Source organism: Euphorbia lathyris, chromosome 7 (genome assembly GCF_963576675.1).
Source record: "Euphorbia lathyris chromosome 7, ddEupLath1.1, whole genome shotgun sequence".
Lineage (NCBI taxonomy): Eukaryota > Viridiplantae > Streptophyta > Magnoliopsida > Malpighiales > Euphorbiaceae > Euphorbia > Euphorbia lathyris.
The window spans coordinates 61,830,562-61,850,565 of NC_088916.1; the positions used below are offsets into that span (position 1 = coordinate 61,830,562).

The window sequence follows — 20,004 nt, forward strand, 5'->3', positions numbered from 1 at the left end:
ACCCGATGTAATCTAATTAATCAATTGACTAATTAATTACATTAGGGAGTTTATTAATTAACTATAATAAATTTCCATTACTAACTTGATTACCTTTTTATTTAACAAACAATCAATTAGTCTTTACAGTTAATTAATTGATAATTAATTAACCCGTTCTTTTATGATTAAATACATAACATGTATTTATTGCTTAAGTTTCATCCCAACAGTTGTGTGTGCACGATCCTAAGGGTCTGTCCTCAGTTAGCCATGAGCCAGCCCAATGACCGTAAGTGGGTTCTAGCAAACCATTACGACCCCCAACTGATACGAATTATTTCAGCCATCTCAAGAAGACATGAAATCCAGTAGATGTTCTCTTAGTATCTCTTACCAATTGCATATCGATATTATAAACCAGAGACATGGTGATTGTGATTCTCTATATGGTTTATTATATTTCTTGATCAAAAGTGAACTGATGAATCAGATAAGTAAACTATTTATCAGGGTATGAAATACATTCCAGTTCCACTTATCAAGTGGCTGGTGATATCAGCTCATTGTGATTTACTCCAAAAGAGTTGGAGATATAAATTAAAGTTTTTCATGAAATTTCTCCAAATAATATTAAAGAAGTTTACTTCGGAGTATAAGCTATTGCAAAACCCACACAATATGCGCAGACCCAAAACCCACAAAGAAACCAATTAATAAAATAAAATCAAAACAAATTTACTTCAAAGGAAAACCTAATTACAATAATAATAATAGCAAGCAAAGTTGAATGAAAATGCCCAAGACTGAAGGTGGAGATCATACCTTTAAGAAGACTGGTACGAAATTTAGGTTTCCTCTGAATCGCCCAATATTAAAGCGATGGAGAGAATAGGAGACAAAGAAAATGGCTTGCGGGAGGGGAAGGGAGAGATGGAGGCTCACTGTGAATCATTAGAAGCACAGAGAAATTGGAGAATAAAGAGAAAATTTCAATCAGATTTGAGGGGGTAAGGATAAAGAAGGGGGGAAGAGGTGGAGGCACGACGTCGGTCTTAGTGGCTGCCAGCACAGTGGACTATGGGGCTGAGATGAAAGAGGGAGAGGAGAGGGGGATTCAATCGCATTAAAGAGGAGAGTTAAGTAGGGAGATGAATAGTTAGGGGTTCTATAGTGTAGGTTTGGGGCGAATTAAAGGCCCACTCCACATTTTGTACATGAGCCTTTTATGGTTAAGTCCATGGGGCAGTATTACAGCCACAATAAAAAAGGATGCTAAAGCCCATCTTTTTTGTAATGAAGCTTTAATATGTGCACCATGTGATTGTCACCGAAATTTCCACCGGAAGGAGGTAGATAGAGAGACTCAATTTAGTCCTAGTTCGAGAAGATGAGCGATGGTCCATAGTCATCAATTACCGTTGCCATTCCTGTCTCCGACGGTGCTGCATCATTAGAGATACTCGACATGGCTGTACACTAGTTCTACTCATAGTTCAGTCGATGGCGGTGGCTTTTGGCGGCAACGATGGAGCTCGGTCTTCTAGTGAAGATCTTTGTCGAAGAAACATTTCAAGATGATATTCAGTCAAGAATAAAAGGAGAGAATGATGGAATTTGCTGAAAAGTTGGGAGGAGAATCAACAAGCAAGATGAAGAAGAAGTGAACAAGTTTTGTGCTGATGTTGGAGTTAGAAGGCAAGTTTTTTAAGTTTGGATGCATAATAATAAGAAGATGAAGAAACATCGGCAGCTATAGCAAGATTAAGAGCAAGCGCCTGTGTAAGTCATGTCGGACAAATCTTTGAGCATCAACTCATGGTTTGTAAACTCAAACGGATTTAAAGTATTCCGTGTCAGTGAATTATGAATTATTATTAACTTTTTGGATTTGAATGTATCTTAATCATGTTCTGCTTTTGTACTATTAGATCTAAATTTATTAGATTTAAATTTCAAAATGATTTTAATCAATATATTAGAATTTTAATAAATCTAAATCTAATGGTGACTGCTTTAGAAAAAATCTAATGGTAACCGACTAACTAACTAGGTGAACGTGACTACTTAGACATCAAATTAAGGAAAAAGTATCATATGCCCCTTAATCCATAATTCTTGATGATTTCAATTTTGATGGATTGAGCTCGTGATTTTTTATTTCAACATATTAATCTTTTAATCTTTTAACTCTAAGCTGCTAATAACTACAAAGTTAATTTTGAAGATAAAACCCAGTTAATGTTAATATAGCATTACATTTCTTTTTTCAAAATTTGCATTTTTAACAAAACCAACAATAACAATAATAATAATAATGTGTGATGTACTATATAGACATAAATGAAATGAACATTCCTTTTTTAACTAAATTAGATATTCAAAATTAATAAATTTGACAAATCCAATAATTTTTTTTTGACAAAGTAGAAATTTAATGTGATAAAAAAATCAATAAATAATTAGACATGTTGAATTAAAAGATCATAGACTCTATCTATTAAATTAACTTAAGGAAGTTGTTTAGTTTATTGACACATAAATGCCATTAGATAAGTCCTGGCATTTAATAGGGACACTAATAATATTTTATTTTAATTAATGCATTGAGAGTTTTATTTGAAAACTCTTTTATATGACATTCTTTAAGGTGGAATTCAAATATTTTAATAGGCTCATTAAAAAACCTTCCTAGAACCTGAGAAAGGAAAAAAAAGCGCTAACTAATGCATTGAATAAAAAAAGAAATGTTATCATAATACAAAAGATTAGTTAAAAACGTTGGCATCTTAAGCCAAACAAATGGACCAACATTAAACTTAGTCGCTCTTGCAATACCATATATAATATATGTTTGACTATTGATTCTATCCCAATTTGGAATATATGGCTCGATTTGTGGAATAACCATTTTTAATAAAAATTATTTGTTGGTATATTTCTATTTTAACATTTGATTTTTTTTATATAAAATAAAGTTTGATTCTTTAATATTATGTTTTGTTTGAAAGGTTTAATATTATATATTACTATTCGATCTTAACTTATTTAGATTTATATGGTAATTTTGATATTCCATGTTTTGTGTTTCTAATAAAATTTCCAATTTAAAAATTGCATAATTGATTTTAAATATAATGCAGAATTGTCTAATTTAAAGTATTTTCTTTCCCTCTCTATATTTTCCACCAAATTTCAAAATTAGCTATTCCATGTGATAACTGTATCCATGATATCGCTTACGTATCCAGATTGCATGATCAATCCGACGTTTAGAACGTAGGTCAGACAGGGTTGGAGCCCAGCAAATTCACCCCTGATACCTAAGTCATTTTATGATTGGATCAGATTAAACGGTATGAAATAATTATGAGATAATAGTTAATATACCGAACCTTGTGCCAATGCCTGTTTATTTATAGTGTTTTTTAGATTAGGTGGTCATCTTTTTAGGAATCCTTATGAGTTTAGGATGCTTTTTCCCTTAAGAAGTTAGAATCCTGGGAGGAATCCTTTAGCTCGTAGGATTCAGGAGGATTCTTTTATGATTGCGGGTTAAAGCCCCACTTACCAAACTTGGGATGTCTCTGCACCGTTATCATTGAACTTGGATGGGTGTCATTTGGATTTGGGCCGCTTGTTCTCACACGTGAACTTTTAACTCAAGGAGGGTGGGAATGACGTCATCCACGTGATGTTGTTTTGCATGATATCATATGTATCCCCCCTTTTTTTTAGCATTTTTAGACATTCTTTCAGGGTTTATTTTGTAATAGTTATCTTATTGTGAGGACCTTTTGTGCTTTTGTACTTCCAAAATCGTTGTTTCGAAGTTTTGATGATGCAACCTATTTTAGGCTCTTGAAATTATTGATGTGTCTACTTCTGACTTGACCTAGAACTTTATGTTTTGCGGCTCATTTATGAGTACGCCTGTAATGATGAGAAAAAGCCTTCAGTTGCCTTCGAGTCTTTTCGATTTCTCAGTCTCTTTTATCTTCATTTTCCCGTTCACTGCATTTCTTACTTCCTTCTGCTCGATACTTCTCTTCTTTTGTGAATGATAAACCCTCCAACAAAAAGAATTTTAAACCTCGTTTGGATTTGTCTTCCTAAAGACGATAGTGGTAAATTTTTTGGAGATTTACTCTATCCCTTCGGCCTTCCCTTTCCTTGCTCTTAGAACTGGGCTGTTATGGAAAAGGACAACTTTTGTGATTTGGCTTCCCTTGCTAATGATGAGCAAGACATGTATGATTGTCTGACCAACCTTTGTCTTACTTTTTTAAGGGATCAACTACTGAGCCATTTGGCTGAGGATATGCCATTTTTTTATAGTGGATGAGGATAAAAGAGTTCATTTAGAAAGTTCCCCCACGTATAATCATATCTTTCCAGGTTAGAAGTTAACACTTCCTTTTTTAGTTGTTTTGATTTTTTGATTCTTGTGTGTGCAGGCTCTAACAAGAGTAATGTGTGGCTCAAATTGCTAGGTCTCTAATTGGCTGCACAGTGACGTGCTGAGGAGGAGGCAGAGGCTGTGACAATACGTACTAAGGCAGCAACTGAAACAGCTCGTGATGTGGCTGCTTGTCTTCCTTATGGTTTGCCTTTTTCACCCTCCGCTACGAACTCCAATAGCTCTTTAAGGGCTATCGAAGATGCATCGCCTTTAGTTAGATCATGATGGAAGCCCATCAATCCTCGTCAGGCCTACAAAGAAGAAAGAGTAATGGTAACACAATCCTTTCCTACAGCCAAACCCTAGATCAAAATTAATTTGTTTCCTCTAGAAGAGAATCCAACTCCAGAATTAGGTACAACGAATGCCTCAGAAACAACGCGGCTAGCATCTGCTGGAATGCTTACGACGGATGCGGTGAGTTCATGCTGGCAGGCAAAGAAGGAAGCTTAGAAGCTTTAAAGCAGCATGTGACTGTCACCGGAATTTCCACCGGAAGTAGGTAGATGGAGAGACTCAATTCAGTCCTAGTTTGAAAGGAAGAGCGATGGTCGATAATCGTCAATTACCATCGCCATTGTCGTCTCCGACGGTGCTGCATCATCAGTGATACTTAACATGGTTGTACATTAGTCCTACTGCGACAAACATGGTTCACTTGATGGTAATGGCTTTTGGCGGCGGCGGAACTGAGTCTTCTAGTGAAGATCTGAACATTTTTCACTCTAATGCCGATGCAATCCCGCATCCGCCACCTTATGTTATGTAGAAGAAACGTTTCGGGATGAAATTCAGTGAAGAACAGAAGGAGAGAATGATGGAATTTGCTAAAAAAGTTGGGTGGAGAATCAACAAGCAAGATAAAGAAGAAGTGGACAAGTTTTGTGCTGATGTTGGAGTTAGAAGGCAAGTTTATAAAGTTTGGATGCATAATAATAAGAAGATGAAGAAACATCGGCAACTACAACAAGATTAAGAGCAAGAGCCTGTGTAAGTCGTGTCGGACAAATCTCTGAGCATCAGCTCATGGTTTGTAAACTCAAACGGATTTAAAGTATTCTGTGTTAGTGAATTATGAAGTATTATTAAATTTTTGGATTTGCATGTATCTTAATCATGTTATGCTTTTGTACTATTAGATCTAAATTTATTAGATTTAAATTTCAAAATGATTTTAATCAATATATTAGAATTTTAATAAGGGTAATTAATTTATTAGTCCCTATATTTTGACAAAACACACTATTTAGTCCCTGTATTTTACAAAACACACGGTAAAGTCCCTAACCTTTTTCTCAGTGAACTGTTTAGTCCTTCCGTCTGTTTGTTAGATTTTTTACCATTTATGAATTCGGAAATGACTAAATTACCCTTTACTATTTATCAGTCAAAAGCAATTTACACCTCTATGTCTTTCTCTCGCAAGTTGCACTTACAAAAAAAAATGGACAAAGGATTGAATCTCTAACCCATAATTGAAGCATGGTCTCTAACTCATAGTCGAATCACTCATGTATACTCTTCATGTTTGAATTGAAGGTAAAAATCGACTCAAATCTCTCTCGCTTACTCTTCTTGTTAGAATTGAAGGTGGAAATCCAAATTGAATAAAAGAATCTTCATGAGAGTCTAACAACATGGACTAAACAGTTCACCTAGAAAAACGTTAGGGACTAAACAGTTCATCGAGAAAAAGGTTAAGGATCTTACCGTGTGTTTTTAAAAATGCAGGGACTAAACAGTGTGTTTTGTCAAAATATAGGGACTAATAAATTAATTACCATTTTAATAAATATAAATCTAATGGTGACTGCTTTAGAAAAAATCTAATGGTAACCGAGTAACTAACTAGGTGAACGTGACTACTTAGACATCAAATTAAGACAAAGTATCATATGCCCCTTAATCCATAATTCTTGATGATTTCAATTTTGATGGATTGAGATCATGATTTTTTATTTCAACATATTAATCTTTTAATCTTTTAACTCTAAGCTGCTAATAACTACAAAGTTAATTTTGAAGATAAACCCAGTTAATGTTAATATAGCATTACATTTCTTTTTTCAAAATTTGCATTTTTAACAACAACAACAACAATAGTAATAATAATACTAATGTGTGATGTACTATATAGACATAAATGAAATGAACATTCCTCTTTTAACTAAATCAGATATTCAAAATTAATAAATTTGACAAATCCAATAATTTTTTTTGACAAAGTAGAAATTTAATGTGATAAAAAAAATCAATAAATAATTAGACATGTTGAATTAAAAGATTATAGACTCGATCTATTAAATTAACTTAAGGAAGTTGTTTAGTTTATTGATACATAAATGCCATTAGATAAGTCCTGGCATTTAATAGGGACACTAATAATATTTTATTTTAATTAATGCATTGAGAGTTTTATTTGAAAACTCTTTTATATAACATTCTTTAAGGTGAAATTCAAATGTTTTAATAGCCTCATTAAAAAACCTTCCTAGAACCTGAGAAAGGAAAAAGAGCGCTAACTAATCCATTGAATAAAAACAGAAATGTTATTATAATACAAAAGATTAGTTAAAAACGTTGGCATCTCAAGCCAAACAAATGGACCAGCATTAAACTTAGTCGCTCTTGCAATACCATATATAATATATGTTTGACTATTGATTCTATCCCAATTTGGAATATATGGCTCGATTTGTGGAATAACCATTTTTAAAAAAAATTATTTGTTGACATATTTCTATTTTAACATTTGATTTTTTTATATAAAATAAAGTTTGATTCTTTAATATTATATTTTGTTTGAAAGGTTTAATATTATATATTACTATTCGATCTTAACTTATTTAGATTTTTATGGTAATTTTGATATTCCATGTTTTGTGTTTCTAATAAAATTTCCAATTTAAAAATTGCATAATTGATTTTAAATATAATGCAGAATTATCTAATTTAAAGTATTTTCTTTCCCTCTCTATATTTTCCACCAAATTTCAAAATTAGCTATTCCATGTGATAACTGTATCCCTGATATCGCTTACGTATCCAGATTGCATGATTAATCCGATGTTTAGAACGTAGGTCAGATAGGGTTGGAGCCCAGCAAATCCACCCCTGATGCCTAAGTCATTTTATGATTGGATCAGATTAAAGGGTATGGATTAATTATGAGATAATAATTAATATACCGAACCTTGTGCCATACCTGTTTATTTATAGTGTTTTTTAGATTAAGGTGGTCATCTTTTTAGGAATCCTAATGAGTTTAGAATTCTTTTTCCCATAAGAAGTCTGAATCCTGGGAGGAATCCTTTATCTCGTAGGATTCAGGAGGATTCTTTTATGATTGCAGGTTAAAGCCTCACTTACCGAACTTGGGATGTCTCTGGACTGTTATCATTGAACTTGGATGGGTGTCATTTGAATTTGGGCCGCTTGTTCTCACACATGAACTTTTAACTCAAGGAGGGTGGGAATGACGTCATCCACGTGATGTTGTTTTGCATGATATCATATGTATCCCCCTTTTTTTTAGCATTTTTAGACATTCTTTCAGGGTTTATTTTGTAATAGTTATCTTGTTGTGAGGACCTTTTGTGCTTTTGTACTTCCAAAATCATTGTTTCGAAGTTTTGATGATGCAGCCTATTTTAGGCACTTGAAATTATTGACGTGTCCACTTCTGACTGGACCTAGAACTTTGTGTTTTGCGGCTCATTTATGAGTACGCCTGTAATGATGAGAAAAAGCCTTCAGTTGCCTTCGAGTCTTTTTAATTTTTCACTCTCTTTTATCTTCATTTTCCCGTTCACTGCATTTCTTACTTCCTTCTGCTCGATACTTCTCTTCTTTTTTGGAGTTTCAAGTTTCTTGTCCATTTTCTTCTGGTTTTGATTTCGGAATGTCGTTGTTTCTCCAAAGTAAGTTCCTTTTCCTTCTATTTTTCATTTCCTCCTTTTCATCGTTCAATGGTTCAAGTGGGCTCATCTCATGGTAAGGGTAAGAACCCTCAGGTTAGCAAGAAAAGTAAACCTTGAAACAATAAGAATGAAAAAGGTGAAGAGCATAAGAAGGCACAGATTCCCCATTTGAGGAATTACGAGCAACCATCCACCTTTGATGACCTTACGCTGGTGTCTAGGTTCCCTGAGTTTGCTCACTTAGAAGCTATGGTTTTTTTCCCTTTGACTAAGTGACAACTGAGGCACCTGAGGGTCATTTAAGTTTTTATGAGATCTTTCTTGAAAATGGGGTTCATCTCCCCTTATCTGACATCATTTTGAATGTCTTGAGGGAGCTGGAGATATGTCATGCCCAACTGTCTCCAAATGGGTGGATGGTCCTTTTAGGTTTGGTTAAAGGAGGATCTAGAATTCTTGCTGATGGGGCCTCTCCTTCAGCACATATGGATTCCTTAATGGAGAAAAACTAACGATTCTTTGTGTATTTCTAAGCGTCCAACCAATTTGTCATCTTTTGTGAATGATAAACCCTCCAACAACAAGAATTTTAAACCTCGTTTGGATTTGTCTTCCTAAAGACGAGAGTGGTAAAATTTTGGGAGATTTACTCTATCCCTTCAGCCTTCCCTTTCCTTGCTCTTAGAACTGGGCTGTTATGGAAAAGGACAACTTTTGTGATTTGGTTTCCCTTACTAATGATGAGCAAGACATATATGATTGTCTGACCAACCTTTGTCTTACTTTTTTAAGGGATCAACTGTTGAGCCATTTGGCTGAGGATATGCCATTTTTTTTATAGTGGATGAGGATAAAAGAGTTCATTTAGAAAGCGCCCCCACGTATAATCGTATCTTTCCAGGTTAGAAATTAACACTTCCTTTTTTAGTTGTTTTGATTTTTTGATTCTTGTGTGTGCAGGCTCTAACATGAGTAATGTCTGGCTCAAATTTCTAGGTCGCTAATTGGCTGCACAGTGACGTGTTGAGGAGGAGGCAGAGGCTGCGACAATACGTACTAAGGCAGCAACTGAAACAGCTCGTGATGTGGCTGCTTGTCTTCCTTATGGTTTGCCTTTTTCACCCTCCGCTACGAACTCCAATAGCTCTTTAAGGGCTATCGAAGATGCATCGCCTTTAGTTAGATCATGATGGAAGCCCATCAATCCTCATCAGGCCTATAAAGAAGAAAGAGTAATGGTAACACAATCCTTTCCTACAGCCAAACCGTAGATCAAAATTAATTTGTTTCCTCTAGAAGAGGATCCAACTCCAGAATCAGGTACAACGAATGCCTCAGAAACAACGCGGCTAGCATCTGCTGGAATGCTTACGACTGATGCGGTGAGTTCATGCTGGCAGGCAAAGAAGGAAGCTTAGAAGCTTTAAAGCAGCATGTGACTGTCACCAGAATTTCCACCGAAAGGAGGTAGATGGAGAGACTCAATTCAGTCCTAGTTTGAAAGGAAGAGCGATGGTCCATAATCGTCAATTACCATCGCCATTGTCGTCTCCGACGGTGCTGCATCATCAGTGATACTTAACATGGTTGTACATTAGTCCTACTGCGACAAACATGGTTCACTTGATGGTAATGGCTTTTGGCGGCGGCGGAACTGAGTCTTCTAGTGAAGATCTGAACCTTTTTCACTCTATTGCCGATGCAATCCCACATCCGCCACCTTATGTTATGTAGAAGAAACGTTTCGGGATGAAATTCAGTGAAGAACAGAAGGAGAGAATGATGGAATTTGCTGAAAAAGTTAGGTGGAGAATCAAAAAGCAAGATAAAGAAGAAGTGGACAAGATTGTGCTGATGTTGGAGTTAGAAGGCAAGTTTTTAAAGTTTGGATGCATAATAATAAGAAGATGAAGAAACATCGGCAACTACAACAAGATTAAGAGCAAGAGCATGTGTAAGTCGTGTCAGACAAATCTCTGAGCATCAGCTCATGGTTTGTAAACTCAAACAGATTTAAAGTATTATGTGTCAGTGAATTATGAAGTATTATTAACTTTTTGGATTTGCATGTATCTTAATCATGTTCTGCTTTTGTACTATTAGATCTAAATTTATTAGGTTTAAATTTGAAAATGATTTTAATCAATATATTAGAATTTTAATAAATCTAAATCTAATGGTGACTGCTTTAGAAAAAATCTAATGGTAACCGACTAACTAACTAGGTGAACGTGACTACTTAGACATCAAATTAAGACAAAGTATCATATGCCCCTTAATCCATAATTCTTGATGATTTCAATTTTGATGGATTGAGATCATGATTCTTTATTTCAACATATTAATCTTTTAACTCTAAGCTGCTAATAACTACAAAGTTAATTTTGAAGATAAAACCAAGTTAATGTTAATATAGCATTACATTTCTTTTTTCAAAATTTGCATTTTTAACAATAATAATAATAATAATAATGTGTGATATACTGTATAGACATAAGTGAAATGAACATTCCTCTTTTAACTAAATTAGATATTCAAAATTTATAAATTTGACAAATCCAATAATTTTTGTTGACAAAGTAGAAATTTAATGTGATAAAAAAATCAATAAATAATTAGACATGTTGAATTAAAAGATCATAGACTCAAATAGTAACCAAATAGTAAGAAGATCTGGGAAGGGATCCTCCCTCATCACATCCTCCTTTCCTTCATGGCCTTTTCTGAAGGGGACTGGTTCTCTCAAGGAGCCAAGGGGAACTTGCTGGCCAACATGGAGCACGGTGCCATCCTCTTTGCTATTACTTGTCACCAAATCTGGAAGTGGAGGAATGAAGAATTATTTGCGGGTAAGGCTGTCCTTATTCCTGATTTACTGTTTTTCTTCTCGAAGAAGCTCTTTGTTATTACTAAAAGCTTTGAAAGAGATTCCCTTGTTCGCCCCTCCCCGGATAAAGAGATCCTGCTAGTTGGCTGGAGTAAGCCTAGAGAAGGGTTTGCTAAGTTGAATACTGATGGCTCCTGCCTTAGCAATGGCAGAATTGCTGCTGGAGGAGTTCTTCGGGATGCTGGTGGCAATTGGATGGCGGGGTTTACCCATAACTTGGGGACGGGCTCCTCATTTTCTGCGGAGCTCTGGGGTATCTTGTCAGGTATTAAACTCGTCATTCGCATGGGTGTTAAAAAGCTCTCGGTGGAATCTGATAATCTGGAGGCTATTAACAGGATTTCAGATAGCCAGGCTGTTTGTCTGAAGAGCCAGAATCTCATCAAAGCTATTTTGAGGCTTCGTCCTGCCTTTGAGTATCTTAATTTCTCCCATATTTTTAGGGAGCAAAACCGCGTGGCGGATCGCTTAGCAGCTGCTGGGCATGGGAGAATGTTAGGTGTTTCTACCCTATCTGTTCCTCCTTCTTTTCTTTTGCCTTCTCTCCTAGAGGATATGATTGGAGTCAGCCTTCCTAGACTGATCCCGGTGTAGGTTTTTTGTTGGTTTTGTTTTTTTCCTTTCCTTTCTTACCAAAAAAAAAAAAAAAAGATCATAGACTCAATCTATTAAATTAACTTAAGGAAGTTGTTTAGTTTATTGACACATAAATGCCATTAGATAAGTCCTGGCATTTAATAGGGACACTAATAATATTTTATTTTAATTAATGCATTGAGAGTTTTATTTGAAAACTCTTTTATATGACATTCTTTAAGGTGGAATTCAAATGTTTTAATAGCCTCATTAAAAAACCTTCCTAGAACCTGAGAAAGGAAAAAGAGCGCTAACTAATGTGTTGAATAAAAACAGAAATGTTATTATAATACAAAAGATTAGTTAAAAACGTTGGCATCAGGGCCGACCCTGGGCCTAGGCCGGGAGTGCCATGGCCTAGGGCCCAAGGTTGTAAGGGGGCCCAAAAAAATTATTAGTCTGCGTTGTGTATATAATTGGTAAATAACAATTTATAACAACTTGCATAAGTGTCTTAGTGGTAAGACTTACAACTTCCATCCTAAAGCTTTTTGTGTTCGAATCCCCACAAAAGCATATTTTTTTAGATATAAAGCTAGAAAACCAATTTTCTTTTTAAAAACCGAAATTATACAAATTCATTTTTAAAACCTCATTTAAACTCATTTACAATTATATCAAATAATACTTTAAGTTATGTTAAATATAATACTTTGAGTTATATTAAATAAATAAAATCATTATTTTTAATATGTTTTCAAGATTAAGGTTTATAAATTAAGAGTCTAAAATATATTTAGTAAAGTTTAGAATTTATGAATTGAAATCTAAATTTTTTTACTTAAAGTAAAAAATCATACTCTGTTACTTATATATGAAAAATGATGACATATTGAAAAGTAATTTTGATGATATGATTTAATTGTGAAACATGCAATAAAAAAATTATTAGCAAAATTTTTAACAAATAGGTTAGTTTTTTTTTTATCCAAAATGAGTTAAAGGTCCCTTATGAAAATACTCCAAGGGGCAAATGTTATCAAATAATATCTTATTAGCCAAATGATAAAATTTTGGATACTACATAGGTCAAATAGGAGTTTAATCCATAATTTAAAGAAATTATAAAATATATATATTTTTTTTATTTTGGGTAAACAATTCTATTTAGTGAACGTAATAAAACATATCGTCTAATTACTAATAAAATAGTTTTCTATTTATCATGTATTGAAAGTGAACTCGTAAAAGGCGATTTTCAGAAGATATATTTATTGATGACGATAGCAATAGTAGAATAGTGATTCGAATGGGAAAAAAATTGTTATTTGAAAAACGATTTTTGGAAAATTTTGTGACGTACAAATTTTTTTCATAGGGGCCTTTATTCCTTAATTTGCCTAGGGCTCATGAATTGTCAGGACCGGCCCTGGTTGGCATCTCAAGCCAAACAAATGAACCAGTATTAAACTTAGTCGCTCTTGCAATACCATATATAATATAACTATTGATTCTATCCCAATTTAGAATATATGGCTCGATTTGTGGAATAACCATTTTTAATAAAAATTATTTGTTGGTAGATTTCTATTTTAACATTTGATTTTTTTTATATAAAATAAAGTTTGATTCTTTCATATTATGTTTTGTTTGAAAGGTTTAATATTATATATTACTATTCGATCTTAACTTATTTAGATTTTTATGGTAATTTTGATATTCCACGTTTTGTGTTTCTAATAAAATTTTCAATTTAAAAATTGCATAATTGATTTTAAATATAATGCAGAATTATCTAATTTAAAGTATTTTCTTTCCATCTTTATATTTTCCACCAAATTTCAAAATTAGCTATTGCATGTGATAACTGTATCCCTGATATCGCTTACGTATCCAGATTGCATGATCAATCCGACGTTTAGAACGTAGGTCAGACAGGGTTGGAGCCCAGCAAATCCACCCCCGATGCCTAAGTCATTTTATGATTGGATCAGATTAAAGGGTATGGACTAATTATGAGATAATACTTGCCAATACCTGTTTATTTATAGTGTTTTTTAGATTAAGGTGGTCATCTTTTTAGGAATCCTTATGAGTTTAGGATTCTTTTTCCCTTAAGAAGTCAGAATCCTGGGAGGAATCCTTTATCTCGTAGGATTCAGGAGGATTCTTTTATGATTGCGGGTTAAAGCCCCACTTACCGAACTTGGGATGTCTCTGGACCGTTATCATTGAACTTGGATGGGTGTCATTTGGATTTGGGCCGCTTGTTCTCACACGTGAACTTTTAACTCAAGGAGGGTGGGAATGACATCATCCACGTGATGTTGTTTTGCATGATATCATATGCATCCCCCTTTTTTTTTAGCATTTTTAGACATTCTTTCAGGGTTTATTTTGTAATAGTTATCTTGTTGTGAGGACCTTTTGTGCTTTTGTACTTCCAAAAACATTGTTTCGAAGTTTTGATGATGCAACCTATTTTAGGCTCTTCAAATTATTGACGTGTCCACTTCTGACTGGACCTAGAACTTTGTGTTTTGCGGCTCATTTATAAGTACGCCTGTAATGATGAGAGAAAGCCTTCAGTTGCCTTCGAGTCTTTTCGATTTCTCACTCTCTTTTATCTTCATTTTCCCGTTCACTGCATTTCTTACTTCCTTCTGCTCGATACTTCTCTTCTTTTTTGGAGTTTCAAGTTTCTTGTCCGTTTTCTTCTGGTTTTGATTTCGGAAAGTCGTTGTTTCTCCAAAGTAAGTTCCTTTTCCTTCTATTTTTCATTTCCTCATTTTCATTGTTCAATGGTTCAAGTGGGCTCATCTCATGGTAAGGGTAAGAACCCTCAGGTTAGCAAGAAAAGTAAACCTTGAAACAATAAGAATGAAAAAGGTGAAGAGCATAAGAAGGCACAGATTCCCCATTTGAGGAATTACGAGCAACCATCCACCTTTGATGACCTTACGCTGGTGTCTAGGTTCCCTGAGTTTGCTCACTTAGAAGCTATGGTTTTTTTCCCTTTGACTAAGTGACAACTGAGGCACCTGAGGGTCATTTAAGTTTTTATGAGATCTTTCTTGAAAATGGGGTTCATCTCCCCTTATCTGACATCATTTTGAATGTCTTGAGGGAGCTGGAGATATGTCATGCCCAACTGTCTCCAAATGGGTGGATGGTCCTTTTAGGTTTGGTTAAAGGAGGATCTAGAATTCTTGCTGATGGGGCCTCTCCTTCAGCACATATGGATTCCTTAATGGAGAAAAACTAACGATTCTTTGTGTATTTCTAAGCGTCCAACCAATTTGTCATCTTTTGTGAATGATAAACCCTCCAACAACAAGAATTTTAAACCTCGTTTGGATTTGTCTTCCTAAAGACGAGAGTGGTAAAATTTTGGGAGATTTACTCTATCCCTTCAGCCTTCCCTTTCCTTGCTCTTAGAACTGGGCTGTTATGGAAAAGGACAACTTTTGTGATTTGGTTTCCCTTACTAATGATGAGCAAGACATATATGATTGTCTGACCAACCTTTGTCTTACTTTTTTAAGGGATCAACTGTTGAGCCATTTGGCTGAGGATATGCCATTTTTTTTATAGTGGATGAGGATAAAAGAGTTCATTTAGAAAGCGCCCCCACGTATAATCGTATCTTTCCAGGTTAGAAATTAACACTTCCTTTTTTAGTTGTTTTGATTTTTTGATTCTTGTGTGTGCAGGCTCTAACATGAGTAATGTCTGGCTCAAATTTCTAGGTCGCTAATTGGCTGCACAGTGACGTGTTGAGGAGGAGGCAGAGGCTGCGACAATACGTACTAAGGCAGCAACTGAAACAGCTCGTGATGTGGCTGCTTGTCTTCCTTATGGTTTGCCTTTTTCACCCTCCGCTACGAACTCCAATAGCTCTTTAAGGGCTATCGAAGATGCATCGCCTTTAGTTAGATCATGATGGAAGCCCATCAATCCTCATCAGGCCTATAAAGAAGAAAGAGTAATGGTAACACAATCCTTTCCTACAGCCAAACCCTAGATCAAAATTAATTTATTTCCTCTAGAAGAGGATCCAACTCCAGAATTAGGTACAACGAATGCCTCAGAAACAACGCGGCTAGCATCTGCTGGAATGCTTACGACGGATGCGGTGAGTTCATACCGGCAGGCAAAGAAGGAAGCTTAGAAGCTTTAAAGCAGCATGTGACTGTCACCAGAATTTCCACCGAAAGGAGGTAGATGGAGAGACTCAATTCAGTCCTAGTTTGAAAGGAAGAGCGATGGTCCATAATCGTCAATTACCATCGCCATTGTCGTCTCCGACGGTGCTGCATCATCAGTTTTACTTAACATGGTTGTACATTAGTCCTACTACGACAAACATGGTTCACTTGATGGTAATGGCTTTTGGCGGTGGAAGAACTGAGTCTTTTAGTGAAGATCTGAACGTTTTTCACTCTAATGCCGATGCAATCCCGCATCCGCCACCTTATGTTATGTAGAAGAAACGTTTCGGGATGAAATTCAGTGAAGAACAGAAGGAGAGAATGATGGAATTTGCTAAAAAAAGTTGGGTGGAGAATCAACAAGCACGATAAAGAAGAAGTGGACAAGTTTTGTGCTGATGTTGGAGTTAGAAGGAAAGTTTTTAAAGTTTGGATGCATAATAATAAGAAGATGAAGAAACATCGGCAGCTACAACAAGATTAAGAGCAAGAGCCTGTGTAAGTCGTGTCGGACAAATCTCTGAGCATCAACTCATGGTTTGTAAACTCAAACGGATTTAAAGTATTCTGTGTTAGTGAATTATGAAGTATTATTAAATTTTTGGATTTGCATGTATCTTAATCATGTTATGCTTTTGTACTATTAGATCTAAATTTATTAGATTTAAATTTCAAAATGATTTTAATCAATATATTAGAATTTTAATAAATCTAAATCTAATGGTGACTGCTTTAGAAAAAATCTAATGGTAACCGAGTAACTAACTAGGTGAACGTGACTACTTAGATATCAAATTAAGACAAAGTATCATATGCCCCTTAATCCATAATTCTTGATGATTTCAATTTTGATGGATTGAGATCATGATTTTTTATTTCAACATATTAATCTTTTAATCTTTTAACTCTAAGCTGCTAATAACTACAAAGTTAATTTTGAAGATAAACCATGTTAATGTTAATATAGCATTACATTTCTTTTTTCAAAATTTGCATTTTTAACAACAACAACAACAGTAATAATAATAATAATGTGTGATGTACTGTATAGACATAAATGAAATATTTGTTGACAAAGTAGAAATTTAATGTGATAAAAAATCAATAAATAATTAGACATGTTGAATTAAAAGATGATAGACTCGATCTATTAAATTAACTTAAGGAAGTTGTTTAGTTTATTGATACATAAATGGCATTAGATAAGTCCTGACATTTAATAGGGACACAATTAATATTTTATTTTAATTAATGCATTGAGAGTTTTATTTGAAAACTCTTTTATATGACATTCTTTAAGGTGTAATTCAAACGTTTTAATAGCCTCATGAAAAAACCTTCCTAGAACCTGAGAAAGGAAAAAGAGCGCTAACTAATGCATTGAATAAAAACAGAAATTTTTTCATAATACAAAAGATTAGTTAAAAACGTTGGCATCTCAAGCCAAACAAATGGACCAGCATTAAACTTAGTCGCTCTTGCAATACCATATATAATATATGTTTGACTATTGATTCTATCCCAATTTGGAATATATGGCTCGATTTGTGGAATAACCATTTTTAATAAAAATTATTTGTTGGTATATTTCTATTTTAACATTCGATTTTTTATATAAAATAAAGTTTGATTCTTTAATATTATATTTTGTTTGAAAGGTTTAATATTATATATTACTATTCGATCTTAACTTATTTAGATTTTTATGGTAATTTTGATATTCCATGTTTTGTGTTTCTAATAAAATTTCCAATTTAAAAATTGCATAATTGATTTTAAATAAAATGCAGAATTATCTAATTTAAAGTATTTTCTTTCCCTCTCTATATTTTCCACCAAATTTCAAAATTAGCTATTCCATGTGATAATTGTATCCCTGATATCGCTTATGTATCCAGATTCCATGATCAATCCGACGTTTAGAACGTAGGTCAGACAGGGTTGGAGCCCAGCAAATCCACCCCTGATGCCTAAGTCATTTTATGATTGGATCAGATTAAAGGGTATGGACTAATTATGAGATAATAATTAATATACCGAACCTTGTGCCATACCTGTTTATTTATAGTGTTTTTTAGATTAAGGTGGTCATCTTTTTAGGAATCTTTATGAGTTTAGAATTCTTTTTCCCTAAAGAAGTCAGAATCCTGGGAGGAATCCTTTATCTCGTAGGATTCAGGAGGATTCTTTTATGATTGCGGGTTAAAGCCTCACTTACCGAACTTGGGATGTCTCTGGACGGTTATCATTGAACTTGGATGGGTGTCATTTGGATTTGGGCCGCTTGTTCTCACACGTGAACTTTTAACTCAAGGAGGGTGGGAATGACGTCATCCACGTGATGTTGTTTTGCATGATATCATATGTATCCCCCCTTTTTTTTAGCATTTTTAGACATTCTTTCAGGGTTTATTTGGTAATAGTTATCTTGTTGTGAGGACCTTTTGTGCTTTTGTACTTCCAAAATCGTGGTTTCGAAGTTTTGATGATGCAGCCTATTTTAGGCTCTTGAAATTATTGACGTGTCCACTTCTGACTGGACCTAGAACTTTGTGTTTTGCGGCTCATTTATGAGTACGCCTATAATGATGAGAAAAAGCCTTCAGTTGCCTTCGAGTCTTTTCGATTTCTCACTCTCTTTTATCTTCATTTTCTCGTTCACTGCATTTCTTACTTCCTTATGCTCGATACTTCTCTTCTTTTTTGGAGTTTCAAGTTTCTTGTCCATTTTCTTCTGGTTTTGATTTCGGAATGTCGTTGTTTCTCCAAAGTAAGTTCCTTTTCCTTCTATTTTTCATTTCCTCCTTTTCATCGTTCAATGGTTCAAGTGGGCTCATCTCATGGTAAGGGTAAGAAGCCTCAGGTTAGCAAGAAAAGTAAACCTTGAAACAATAAGAATAGAAAAGGTGAAGAGCATAAGAAGGCATGGATTCCCCATTTGAGGAATTACGAGCAACGATCCACCTTTGATGACCTTACGCTGGTTACACTGGTGTCTAGGTTCCCTGAGTTTGCTCACTTAGAAGCTAGGGTTTTTTTTTCCTTTGACTAAGTGATAACTGAGGCACCTGAGGGTCATTTAAGTTTTTATGAGATCTTTCTTGAAAATGGGGTTCATCTCCCCTTATCTGACATCATTTTGAATGTCTTGAGGGAGCTGGCGATATGTCATGCCCAACTGTCTCCAAATGGGTGGCTGGACCTTTTAGGTTTGGTTAAGGGAGGATCTGGAATTCTTGCTGATGGGGCCTCTCCTTCATCACATATGGATTCCTTAATGGAGAAAAACTAACGATTCTTTGTGGATTTCTAAGCGTCCAACCAATTTGTCATCTTTTGTGAATGATAAACCCTCCAATAATAAGAATTTTAAACCTCGTTTGGATTTGTCTTCCTAAAAATGAGAGTGGTAAAATTTTGGGAGATTTACTCTATCCCTTCGGCCTTCCCTTTCCTTGCTCTTAGAACTGGGCTGTTATGGAAAAGGACAACTTTTGTGATTTGGCTTCCCTTACTAATGATGAGAAAGACATGTATGATTGTCTGAGCAACCTTTGTCTTACTTTTTTAAGGGATCAAATGTTGAGCCATTAGGCTGAGGATATGCCATTTTTTTTATAGTGGATGAGGATAAAAGAGTCCATTTAGAAAGAGCCCCCACGTATAATCATATCTTTCCAGGTTAGAAGTTAACACTTCATTTTTTAGTTGTTTTGATTTTTTGATTCTTGTGTGTGCAGGTTCTAACATGAGTAATGTGTGGCTCAAATTGCTAGGTCGCTAATTGGCTGCACAGTGACGTGCTGAGGAGGAGGCAGAGGCTGCGACAATACGTACTAAGGCAGCAACTGAAACAACTCGTGATGTGGCTGCTTGTCTTTATTATGGTCTGCCTTTTTCACCCTCCGCTACGAACTCCAATAGCTCTTTAAGGGCTATCGAAGATGCATCACCTTCAGTTAGATCATG

General features: G+C 34.8%; 4 pseudogenes; all 4 read left to right on the forward strand.

Moving 5' to 3' along the window:
• Positions 1-861: 861 nt before the first annotated feature.
• LOC136200430 (zinc-finger homeodomain protein 5-like) lies at positions 862-1,765 on the forward strand (annotated as a pseudogene).
• A 2,900-nt stretch (positions 1,766-4,665) lies between these two features.
• Positions 4,666-5,435, forward strand: LOC136200431 (zinc-finger homeodomain protein 5-like; annotated as a pseudogene).
• A 4,115-nt stretch (positions 5,436-9,550) lies between these two features.
• Positions 9,551-10,319, forward strand: LOC136200432 (zinc-finger homeodomain protein 5-like; annotated as a pseudogene).
• A 5,447-nt stretch (positions 10,320-15,766) lies between these two features.
• Positions 15,767-16,537, forward strand: LOC136200433 (zinc-finger homeodomain protein 5-like; annotated as a pseudogene).
• Positions 16,538-20,004: the final 3,467 nt, after the last annotated feature.